The 12,495-nt window shown below is 44.6% G+C and overlaps 1 long non-coding RNA gene across 1 annotated transcript; it reads left to right on the top strand.

The window, feature by feature from the left end:
• The first annotated feature begins 202 nt into the window (after positions 1-202).
• Positions 203-12,211, top strand: LOC126059902 (uncharacterized). Its single transcript, XR_007513507.1, has 3 exons — positions 203-281; positions 1,982-2,144; positions 11,875-12,211. It is a non-coding gene; the product is annotated as an uncharacterized LOC126059902 (long non-coding RNA).
• Positions 12,212-12,495: the final 284 nt, after the last annotated feature.

Genomic DNA, 12,495 nt, shown 5'->3' with positions numbered 1-12,495 from the left:
TTGCACTAGTGTAAACTCCCACCAGCAGTTGGATGAGAGCTCCCGTTGCTCCACATTCCAATCCTGCCCTTTGATCACTCTCAGAAGCTCTAAGATTGCTGGTGATTTCTCAAGGGTTTCGAGCATAGAAAACAGCTTCTTTTTTTTTGTGAAACTCCTTTCTAAGAACTCTGTGGCTGGAGGTGAGCTGTGTGGAGCTGACGGAAACTGAGGAGTGAACCTCCCTATCTCAAAGAGCTCTGTAGACTGTCTCCCTGGGCTACTTTGTTCTTGGCTTTCTGGTAGGTTTCAGCCAATGGGAGGCACTATCAGGAGGCCAGAGGTGGGAGGAGGGAGAGGGTAGAGTATTTATCCCCCCAGTCGCTCCCTTCTTTGCTGTGATTGGCGATGTACTCCTCTCGCAAGGGCCATAGCTCCTCTCAAACAGCCTCTCCCACAGTCAAAGCTTTTTCGAGGTTCTCATAGTAGCTCCTTCTCTCACTTCTTCAGACCACAGAGAAGTAAGAGCTTCAAGCTGCCGCTAATCCCTGGGTGGTATTATCCATCCCTGGTTGATTCCCTCGACCCTGTCCACACCCCTGTAAACACTCATTTCATCGAGTGGGCCCTATGTTTACCACCGGGGCCCAGATGGATATAGCTGGCCAATGGACTCCCCTGACACAGAATGATTGCAGTGGTCTCTTGACCACTCAGTGGTCCAGAGATTTGTGGACCATTTGGGGGGATTATACAGGTGTTGGGCACCACCCTTTCCTGACATATATTCCCAGTGAGGATTTCATCCTTGTTAGCCTCTTCACCAGAGGATTTTAGGTTATGTAGTTCTTAGATTTTTGGTTTTCCTACTCATACTGATTCCAGCCAACTCATTTTGTGACTTGAGTGTAGTTTTTGCCAAAAGCTTGGCTAAGGGACTTTCAGGTAATCTGTGGGTTCCATCATCAAGGCTCTCATCAGTCCAACCATAGGCCAGTCAAGGAACTCGGGGAAACCTACTCACCTGAGTGGACAGTGGTGCTTCATCTGATCAACTTCCACCCAGAGGGTAGATCTGAAAAGAGGGGGAATGGTTACGGTTTGCTTAGGAGAGAAGGAACACTTGTTACTGTGAGGGTCCCAGGCTCTATGCTAAGTGCCAAGGTCAGGACTTGGTCAGTCTGCCCTCAAGGACTGACTGAGGCAGATTTGCTCAATATAACGAAAATTTTTCCAAAGTTTAGAATTATTGGGAAATAAAATAGGGTTTTGTTGGTGGGAAGTAAGCTCCCTGCCTTACCTGAATGACATTACAACTTGGATGAAGGGAGACAGAAGTCAAGCATCAGGTAAGGGTTGACTTAGAAACTGTGACATGGAAAAAGGATGCTACCTTTTGATTCAAGCAAGAATCACCCCAAAGAAGTGAACCCTTTTTTAAAGAGGATAAGAATTCACCCAAAAGGCAACCCAAGTTAATGAGAAATAACCAGAACAAACACATCTGAGGAACTACAATCTCAGAGACAGATGTTCAGGGCCATGCTAAATGTCAGAAAGGAGTAAGGTGGCTGCTGGCAGAAAATGGCAGCGACTGAATCAGAGCTCTCGGAGCTTTAACCCAGAAAACAAAATCCATTGCCGTGGAGTTGATTCTGACTCACAGCACTTCTATGGGACAGAGTAAATCTGCCCCGTGGGGTTTCCAAAGCTGTAAATCTTTACGGAAGCAGACTGACAGGTCTTTCTCCTGCACAACGGCTGGTGTGTTTGGACCACCAACCTTTCGTTTAAGAGCTGAGCACTTAACCACTGTGCCACCAGGGCTGGCTTCAGAGATGTAAAATACTCAAGAAATAGAGCACCTTGTTTATTCCCATTTTATAGCTGAGATAACAAGAGGCCCAGAAAGGTTTAAGGGTTTAGTTTAAGGGTGAATAGAAGAGTAAGACCTTGATCTCAGGGCTCCACCTGTACTATGGTGCTACTGTCTCTCCTGCAGGTCTCAGTTTGCTGATCTGTGAAACGGGTGGAATCTTGGCTGATTTGGGAACTTTGACCTTGTACCAGGCTGATCCCTAAAGAGGGATGGGAAGCTGTGCCGTGATCACCAGTGGTTCGGGGCAGATCCACAGCGTATGCCCACACAGTCCAGATTCTGCCTGGTAAGGCTACCCATGGCAGGCCAGTTGGGACCCAGGCTGCCACTGAGGGAGTGAGGAAGGGAGGGAGGGAGGGAGGGAAAAGGCCTCCCACTTGCTTGCAAGGCCAGCTCAGTTCACCTTTCCGCTCCTTACTTGTGGGCATAGTGATGGCTCTGCCAGCTGGATGCCATGGGAAGGAAGTGAAGGCCAGCACCTGTGGGAAAAGTCTTTCCCCAGACACATGGTTAGCAGGAGGCACAGTCAGGGCTTATTGGCTTTGCCTGCTGGCACAGCTACCCCCCCAGGGTTTGGGCAGGGTGACTTATGTCTTCCTTCTCCTATACCCTACCCTGAGGCCTGTTGAAACTGCTTATTTCTCACGCTTAACACCTCTTGTATCTGTCCCCTACCCTGGCCCTGGTGCAGCTGCCATCGCCTCTCTGGGACCTCTGCAGCCTCCCCCGTAGGTCAGCTTCCCACAGTCTCTCCTTCCCTGCCCTGTGGGCCTGACGGTCCTCTGGGACAGAGACACTGAATTATCTACACAAATCAGCTCATAACTACAAATTATCAATGGCTAAGGAGAAAATCCACAGTGAGGAGGGTTTGCGTGTAGGCTCTGTAATTTGGGCTTTTTCTAAAGAGAGTAATTTAGGAGCTTAGATGTCCCCTAAATTCAGACCCTTCTCTACCTCTGCTTCTGTAAAGATTAAGCCAAAACCTGTTGTTGCCGAGTCAATTCCAACTCATAGTGACCCTGTAGGACAGAGTAGAACTGCCCCCATAGGGTTTCCAAGGCTGTAATCTTTACAGAGGGAGACTTCCACATCTTTCTCTTGCTGAGCAACTGATAGGTTCAAACTGCTGACCTTTTGGTTAGCAGCCAAGTGCTTAACCACTGCACCACCAGGGCTTCCTCTGTAAAGACTACAGCCTTGGAAACCCTATGGGGCAGCTCTACTCTGTCCTATAGCGTCGGTGTGAATCAGAAATGACAGCAACAGGTTTGGTTTTGTCCCTCCCTGCTCCTTCTGACCCTGTTTACTCTTCCATTTCTGGCCCCAGAACCACCTTTCTCTGCTCTCACCTGACGTCTCCTCCACATTTCTATCCCAGATCACAATCTCCAAGGTTTCTTAGACTGAAGTAAATACACGGACTCCAACCTTGCCAAAAAATTATCACAGCCCTGGGAACATTCTCTTTGGCCTCATTTTAATAACCGTCAACTTAGAAGATAAAAGTCTTACTGCAAATAATCACAACAAAGAGAAAGCTTTGTTTCTATAACTGACAAAAAGAAATTATTATCAAAGGATAATCAGGGGACTTTCCAGACTAAGACAGGCTAGGAAGAAGGACCTGGCAGTCTACTTCAGAAAAAATTGGCCAGTAAAAACCTTTTGATTAGCAGCAGAGTGTTATCTGGTATAGTGCTGGAAGATGAGCCCCTCGGGTTGGAAGACACTCAAAACACTCCTAGGGAAGAGCTGCCTCCTAAAAGTGGAATCGACCCAAATGATGTGGATGAAGTCAAGCTTTCAGGACCTCCATTTGCTGATGTGGCATGACTCAAAATGAGAAGAAACAGCTGTAAACACCCATTAATAATTGAAACATGGAATATACGAAGTATGCATCTAGGAAAATTGGGAGTTGTCAAAAATGAAATGGAATACATGAAGATCAATATCCTAGGCATTAGTGAGGTGCAATGGACTGGTATAGGCCATTTTAAATCAGACAATCATATGCTCTACTATGCTGGGAATGACAAATTGAAGAGGAATGGCATCGTATTCATCATCGAAAAGAACATTTCAAGATCTACCCTGAAGTACAATGTTGTCACTGATAGGATAATATCCATCAACTTATGGCGAAGACCAGTTAATATGACTATTGTTCAAATTTTTGCACCCACCACTAATGCCAAGGTGAAGAAATTGCACAGTTTTAAAACTTCTGCAGTCTGAAATTGATCAAACATGCAATCAAGATGCATTGATAATTACTGGTGGTTGAAATGTGAAAGTTGGAAATAAAGAAGAAAGAGCAGTAGTTGGAAAATATGGCCTTGCTGATAGAAACAATGCCAGAGATTGAATAGAATTTTGCAAGGCCAATGACTTATTCCTTGCAAATACCTTTTTCAGTAACATAAACTGCAACTATACATGTGGACCTCATCTGATGGAATACACAGGAATCAAACAGACTACACCTCTGGAAAGAGATGAAGGAGAAGCTACGTATCATCAGAACAAGGCCACGGGCTGACTGTGGAACAGACCATCAATTGCTCTTTTGCAAGTTCAAGTTGAAGCTGAAGAAAATTAAAACAAGTCCATGAGAACCAAAATATGACCTTGAGCATATCCCACCTGAATTTAAAGACCATCTCGAGAACAGATTTGATACATTGCATACTAATGACTGAAGGCCAGACGAGTTGTGGAATGACATCATAGATGAAGAAAGCAAAAGGTCATTAAAAAGACAGGAAAGAAAGAAAAGACCAAAATACATGTCAGAAAAAGCTCTGAAACTTGCTCTTGAATGTAGAGTAGCTAAAGTTAACAGAAGAAACGAAGTGAAAGAGCTGAACAGAAGATTTAAAAGGGCAGCTTGAGAAGACAAAGAAAATATTATAACGAAATGTGCAAAGACCTGGAATTAGAAAACCAAAAGGGAAGAACATGGTTGGCATTTCTCAAGTTAAAAGAACTGAAGAAAAAAATTCAAGCCTTGAATTGCAATATTGAAGGATTCTATGGGATAATATTAAACCACTCAGGAAGCATCAAAAGAAGCTCAAGGAATACACAGAGTCACTATACCAAAAAGAATTGTCAATGTTCAAGCATTTCAGGAGGTAGCATATGACCAGGAACCGATGCTACTGAAGGAAGAAGTCCAAGGTGCACTGAAGGCACTGGTGAAAAACAAGGCTCCAGGAATTGATGGAATACCAGTTGAGATGTTTCAACAAATAGAAGCAGCATTGGAAGTACTCACTTGCCTATGCCAAGAAATTTGGAAGACAGCTACCTGGCCAACTGACTGGAAGAGATCCATATTTATCCCTATTCCTAAGAAAGGTGATCCCACCGAATGAGGTAATTCTCATACAATAACATTAATATCACACGCAAGTAAAATTTTGCTGAAGATCCTTCAAAAGTTGCTGCCAGAAATTCAGGCTGGATTCAGAAAAGGACATGGAACCAGGGATATCATTGTTTATGTCAGGTGGATCCTGGCTGAAAGCAGAGAATACCAGAAGGATGTTTGCCTGTGTTTTGTAGACTATGCAAAGGCATTGGACTGTGTGGATCATAACAAATTATGGGTAACATTACAAAGAATGGGAATTCCAGAACACTTAATTGTGCTCATGACGAACCTTTACATAGATCAAGAGGCAGTTGTTTGGACAGAACAAGGGGATACTTTGTGGTTTAAAGTCAGGCAAGGTGTGTGTCTGGGTTGTATCCTTTCACCATACTCATTCAATCTGTATGCAGAGCAAATAATCTGAGAAACTGGACTAAATGAAGAACAGGGCATCAGGATTGGAGGAAGACTAATTAACAACCTGCATTATGCAGATATCACAACCTTGCTTGCTGAAAGTGAAGAGGACTTGAAGTACTTACTAATGAAGATCAAAGACGACAGCCTTTGATTTGGATTATACCTCAACATAAAGAAAATAAAAATCCTCACAACTAGACCAATAAGCAACATTATGATAAACAGAGAAAAGATTGAAGTTGTCAAGGATTTCATTTTACTTGGATCCACAATCAATGTCCATGGAAGCAGCAATCAAGAAATCAAAATATGCACACATCTTATAACACGGATGAATCTGGAGGGCATTATGCTGAGTGAAATAAGTCAATCATAAAAGGACAAATATTGTATGAGATCACTACTGTAAAAACTCATGAAAAGGTTTACATACAAAAAGAAACAATCTTTGATGGTTATGAGGGAGGGGAGGGGTGGAGATGGAAAAACACTTAATAGACAATAGATAAGTGGAAACTTTGGTGAAGGGTAAGACAGCACACAATACTGGGGAAGCCAGCACAACCTGTGCAAGGCAAGGTCGTGGTAGCCCCATAGACACATCCAAACTCCCTGAGGGACTGAATTGCTGAGCTGAGGGCTGTGGGGACCATGATCTCGGCGAACATCTAGCTCAACTGGCATAACATAGTTTTATATTTTATTTTGGTGAGTAGTGTTTGGGGTCTTAAAAGCCTGTGAGCGGCCACATAGGATACTCTACTGGTCTCACCCCTTTGGGAGCAACGAAGAATGAAGAAAACTAAAGGCACAAGGGAAACATTAGTCCAAAGGACTGATGGACCACATCTAGTACGGCCTCGATCAGACTGAGTCCAGTACAACTAGAGGGTGCCTGGCTACCACCACTGACTCCTCTGACAGGGATTACAATAGAGGGTCCTGGACAGAGCTAGAGAAAAATGTAGAACAAAGTTTTAACTCAAAAAGAAAGACCAGACTTGCTGGCCTGACAGAGACTGGAGAAACCCTGAGAGTATGGCCCCCTGACACCCATTCAGCTCAGTAATGAGGTCACTCCTGAGGTTCATCCTTCAGCCAAAGATTGAACAGGCCCATAGACCGAAACAAGACTAAAGGGGTACACCAGCCCTGGGGCAGGGACTAAAAGGCTGGAGGGAACAGGAAAGCTGGTAATAAGGAACCCAGGGTTGAGAAGGGAGAGTGTTGACATGTTGTGGGGTTGTTAAGCAATCTCATAAACAATGTGTGCACTGTTTGATGAGAAACTAGTTTGTTCTGTAACCCTTCATCTAACCTACCAAAAAACCCACTACCACTAAAGCACAACTAAAAAAAAAAAAAGAAAAATCAAAATACACATTGCTTTGGGCAAATCTGCTGCAAAAGACCTCTTTAAAGTGCTGAAAAGAAAAGATGTTACCTTGAAGACTAAGGTGTGCCTGACCCAAGCCATGGTGTTTTCAATCACCTCCTATGCATGTGAAAGCTAGACGATGAATAAAGAAGACCAGAGAAGAATTGACGCCTTTGAACTGTGGGTTGGAGAAGAATATTGAATATACCATGGACTGCCAAAAGAATGAACAAATCTGTCTTGGAAGAAGTACAACCAGAATGCTCCTTAGAAGCAAAGATGGCGAGACTACGTCTTACATACTTTGGACATGTTGACAGGAGAGATCAGTCCCTGGTGAAGGACGTGAAGCTTGGAAGTAGAGGGTCAGTGAAAAAGAGGAAGACCCTCAGTGTGATGGATTGACACAGTGGCTACAACAATGGGCTTAAGCATAACAACGATTGTGAGGATGGCGCAGGACCGAGTAGGGTTTCTTTCTGTTGTACAATGTCATCACTATGAGTCAGAACCGACTCAATGGCACCTAACAACAACAATGACATGGGCAAAATGGAGACCTGGTAGTGCAGTGGTTAAGAGCTATGGCTGCTAACCAAGAGATCAGCAGTTTGAATCCACCAGCTATTCCTTGGAAACCCTATGGAACAGTTCTACCTTGTCCTATAGGGGTGCTACGAGTTGGAATCAACTTGACAGCAATGGGTTTGGTTTGACTTATGGGTAAAATATTGAACAACACAGGAAGCATCAAAAGAAGATGGAAGGAACACACAGAGTCACTGTACCAAAAAGAATTGGTTGACATTCAACCATTTCAGGAGGCAGCACATGACCAAGAACTGACAGTATTGAAGGAAGTCCAAACTTCACTGAAGGGATTGGCAGAGAGCAAGGCTCCAGGAATTGATCGAATACCAATAGAGATGTTTCAACAAATAGATGCAATGCTGGAGATGGTCACTCTTCCATGCAAAGAAATTTAGAAGACAGCTACCTGGCCAACCAGCTGGCAGAGGTCCATAATTGTGCCCATTTCAGAAAAAGGTGATTCAATAAAAAAAAAAAAAAAGTGGAAATTATCAAACAATACCATTAATATCACACACAAGTAAAATTTTGCTGAAGATCATTCAGAAGCAGTTGCTGCAGTACATCATGCCAGAAATTCAAGCCAGATTCAGAAGAGGATGTGGAATGAGGGATATCATGGCTAATGTCAGACGAATCTTGGTTGAAAGCAGAGAGTAACGGAAAGATGTTTACCTGTGTTTTATTGACTGGGCAAAGGCATTGGACTATGTGGATCATAACAAATTAGGGATAATATTGTGAAGAACGGGAATTCCAGAACCCTTAATTGTGCTTGGAAACCCTGGAAACGTAGTGGGTAAGTGCTACAGCTGCTAACCAAAAGGTCGGCAGTTTGAATCTGCCAGGCGTTCCTTGGAAACTCTACAGGGCAGTTCTGCTCTGTCCTGTAGGGTCACTATGAGTCAGAATTGACTCAACGGCAGTGGGTTTTTAATTGTGCTCATGTGGAACCTATATGTAGTTCAAAAAGTAGTGGTTTGAACACAAGTGTGTACTCTGTGGTTTAAAAGCAGGAATGGTGTGTGTGAGGGTTTTACGCTGTCACATCATTTATTCAGTGTGTGGAGTCTTGGTGGTGCAGTGGTTAAGTGTCCGGCTGCTAACCAAAAGGTCGGCAGTTTGAATCTACCAGCTGCTCCTTGAAACTCCTATGGGGCACTTCTAGTTTGTCCTATAGGGTAGCTATGAGTCAGAATCCACTTGACAGCAATGGATTTGGTTTGGTTTTATTCAGTCTGCATGCCAAGCAAATAACATGAGAAGCTGAACTATATGAAGAAAAACGTGATGTCAGTATTGGAAGAAGACTCATTAACGACCTGCGATATGCAGCTGACACAACCTTGCTTGCTGAAAGTGAAGAGGGCTTGAAGCACTTACTGATGAAGATCAAAGACTATAGCCTTCAGTAAAAATTACACCTCAACTTAAAGAAAACAAAATTCCTCACAACTGAACCAATAAGCAAAAAAAAAAAAAACAACATCATGATAAATGGAGAAAATATTGATATCAAGGATATCCATGGCTGCAGCAATGGGTTCAAAGATAGCAATGGTTGTAAGGACGGTGCAGGATAGGGCAGTGTTTTATTCTGTGGTATATAGGGTTGCTATGAGTCGGCATGACTCAAAAGCACCTAACGACAGTAAGCTGTATGATTGCCCTTTAATTGGCCAGGGTGGGGTTTGGGATTTCCCATTCTTTTTTAAGCTCCTGAGTGGAGTGATTCTAGACGGCAGCCAGGATGGAGAAAACCTGGATTGAGATGTTGACCTCTTGGCTAGTCCCTTGAGCCCTTGGATGTCCCATGGGGCAGTGGCCAACTTTGTGAACCTCCTGAGTTGAGTGGGCGCAAAGCAAACGTTAACAAGCACTCCTGCCTAGCAGGTCCAGGGACCCAAAGCTACATGCTAGCAGCTTTCTGGTAGCTTTGGGGTCAAGGATCAGACTGTGGCCACATGGCTTAGGTTACCTTGCTTGGGTGGCAGCACACTGATACTATTCATTCACTTAAGACAATGATATGAAGAAGGCAGGGCTGGAGCTGTTGCCTCCATCTTATGGATGAGAAAGCAGAGGCTCAGAGAAGTGGAAATGTCTTGCCCAAAGTTACCTGTCTTGGCTAGAATCCTGACTGCTAGCTCAATTCTTTTTTCTATCGCTTCCAACCAAACTGCGTGTCCATCTGAGCTTTGTGCCAATAAACTGAACATTAATATGGCATATTTTCATTTCTCCCAAAACCCTGACATGTACATTCTGAACACTGTACCACTTTTTTATTTAAAACAAAATAAAATCAAAGCTCAATCAAACTGGCCCCATGTGAGCCCTTAAATCTGCAGATTTGGCCAGGGCTGTGTATACAATGCGGTCCTGCCCCAGAGTGGTCACATATAGCCCCAGACTCCCGTTTTCCTAGGACCATGTATTTGGGGCGTGGACCTACAGGGCTGAACTTGTACTTCCAGTGGTGTTAAGAGGGCCTCAGTGCCTGGAGGTGGGTGCTTGATAACTATGCTGATAAGTAGCCCAGGTTCATGGTGGTAACCCTGGAAACTGCTCTTTGCCTTCCTGGGAATTTTCTCCAGTTGCACAGCTGATAAAATAACATAGGTGGAAGGAAAGGGGCATGGGAGAAGGCCTGCCCCACTCCAACTCAGGTCTCTACCTGCTACCTCCCCTGCCTGGGAGCATGTGACCACCAGCCACTACACTGGTAGTTGGACCCCATTCACTGGAGGCTCAGGGCATTGCCTCGGCTGAGTGCTCATGGTGTGGCCAATGGCCTTGGGAAGTCTCCCCTACAAGCTTCCTCATTCCTTGGCTATACACTTTTCTCAGTTTCCCACTTGCTTTAAAATCTTTTTCCCAAGTCATCTTCCATATCTGTAATCTGGGGAGCAAGGCAAAATAGGCTGCTCTTGACCAGGAGAAGGGCTCTCACCCTTCGCTAACCAGCCACACAACCTCCATTATACCTTGGCCCCATTCACTGGCATCATTTGGTCCTTGTCACCACTTGTCTGGATATCTGCAGGGGCTTCTTCATCCTGCTGGCTGGTTTCCCAGCCTCCAATCTCAGTAGGACACCTGTCTTCAAGCTGGGGCTTAGAACTATCGCCTCTGTGCAACCCTTCCCATCTTCCTCCTTCTGTCTTCTGGGCTGTCTGTCCTGGGACATACCTTGATTTTTGCGTCTCTCAGGCAGCGTAGCAGTGTTTATTTAAGTGCTGATCTGCCTACTATGTGTACTCTATGGGGGTAGAGTTGATGTCTTCTGCTTTGCTTTCACAGTGGCTGGCACAGAGCCGTTAATTGATATAAATGTTTGCAGAATTTACATTACATTGAGCTCCTTTGCCAGCAGGGTGCTGCCGTGCATAGACTGTGGGTTCAAGGCCAGTGTTGGGCAAAATTTGGCCATTTGGCAGCCCCAGTCTCTGCTCTGAGCTCCTGGCTCTCCTGCTTGGCACCCTCACCCGAAGGAGTTTGGTGCCCTCCTACTGCCACTGTCATCTTTGTCACCATTGTCATTGCCACTCTATACTGAACACTCGCCTCATGTGCTTGACTGTGAGGCCCTTCACTGCACTCACTCCTTTAATTGTAACATCTGCTTTCAAGGAACAACCTGGAGTCCTCCCATGTGCAAGCTTGAAGGCTCAATAATAGTGTGTCTGCCACCACTGTTTAGAAACAAAAGCCAGGATGGAATGTGAGGGCTGATGACCAAAAGGAGGGATGCACCAAAAGGTGGTGACTTCTGGGTTCTTCAATGTCCCCGGGGATGATCATGGGGCAGGTTGGGCTACCCTCTCCTCAGAGACTGACTGGGTGGGCCCATGGTGAGGAGAACACTCTCCTCAGGATCTCTTTGGGCTGGGCCCATGGTGAAGAAAACACTGACTTAGGCTGAGTTCCCTAGAGAAGCAAAACCAGTGAAGCATCTCTCTCTCTCTATATATATATATGTGTGTATATTTTTAGAGAGAGAGATTTATATCAAAGAAATGGCTCATGTAGTTGTAGAGGCTGGAAAGTCCCACGTCCATGAATCAGGCTGGAGGCTTCTTCTGACTCGTGTAGCTACAGGGGCTGGTGAACCCAAGTTGGCAGGTCAGGAAACAGGCCTCTGGCTCACAGGCTGCAGAGGCCTATGAATCCCAAGATCAGCAGGTAAGCTGGTAGGCCATTGTTTCACAGACTGCAAAGGCTGATGAATCCTACGATTGGCAGGTAAGCTGCTACCTCAAGTCCCAAGAGCCGGAAGTCAGATGAATGGGAGCCAGCTGCAGGATCCAGAGCAAGCAAGAACCCATGAGCCTTCCAAGAAAGTACACCTATATTGGATGCAGGCCTCACCTCCAAGGAAACTCCCTTTCAACTGATTGGCTACACACAGCAGATTCCATCATGGAAGTGATCACATTGTATCAGATCTAATCAGAGAGGTGATTACATCATTATATGATTCCCAAACTACATTGTAACTGCCAAACCAATGAAAATCATGGCCCAGCCTAGTTGACACACAACCTTAATGATCACAGTCCATCCTTCGTTAACTTGGTACCTGTGCACATCTCTTTAAGTCATACATAATCTCTGAATAAAAACAATTATAAAGTCATATTTGCACCTGACATGATATGACTAACATGTGTACAACCGAAAACACACCAGTCTTGTTTACATCTTATATTTTATAAGTGAAGAAAACAAAAATATTTGATGCACACATAGAAGGAAGAAATACTCATAACAATTGCAGTCCTCATTTCTGCAACTGTTCATGTGGTCATAACTGGTATTTAAAACTACCTTCTTCCACCACCCATCCCTATTCCCTTTGTCCTC

This window comes from Elephas maximus, chromosome 16 (assembly GCF_024166365.1).
Source record: "Elephas maximus indicus isolate mEleMax1 chromosome 16, mEleMax1 primary haplotype, whole genome shotgun sequence".
Lineage (NCBI taxonomy): Eukaryota > Metazoa > Chordata > Mammalia > Proboscidea > Elephantidae > Elephas > Elephas maximus.
The sequence above is the reverse complement of the archived record's forward strand: the minus strand, read 5'-3'. Positions and strand labels throughout refer to the sequence as shown.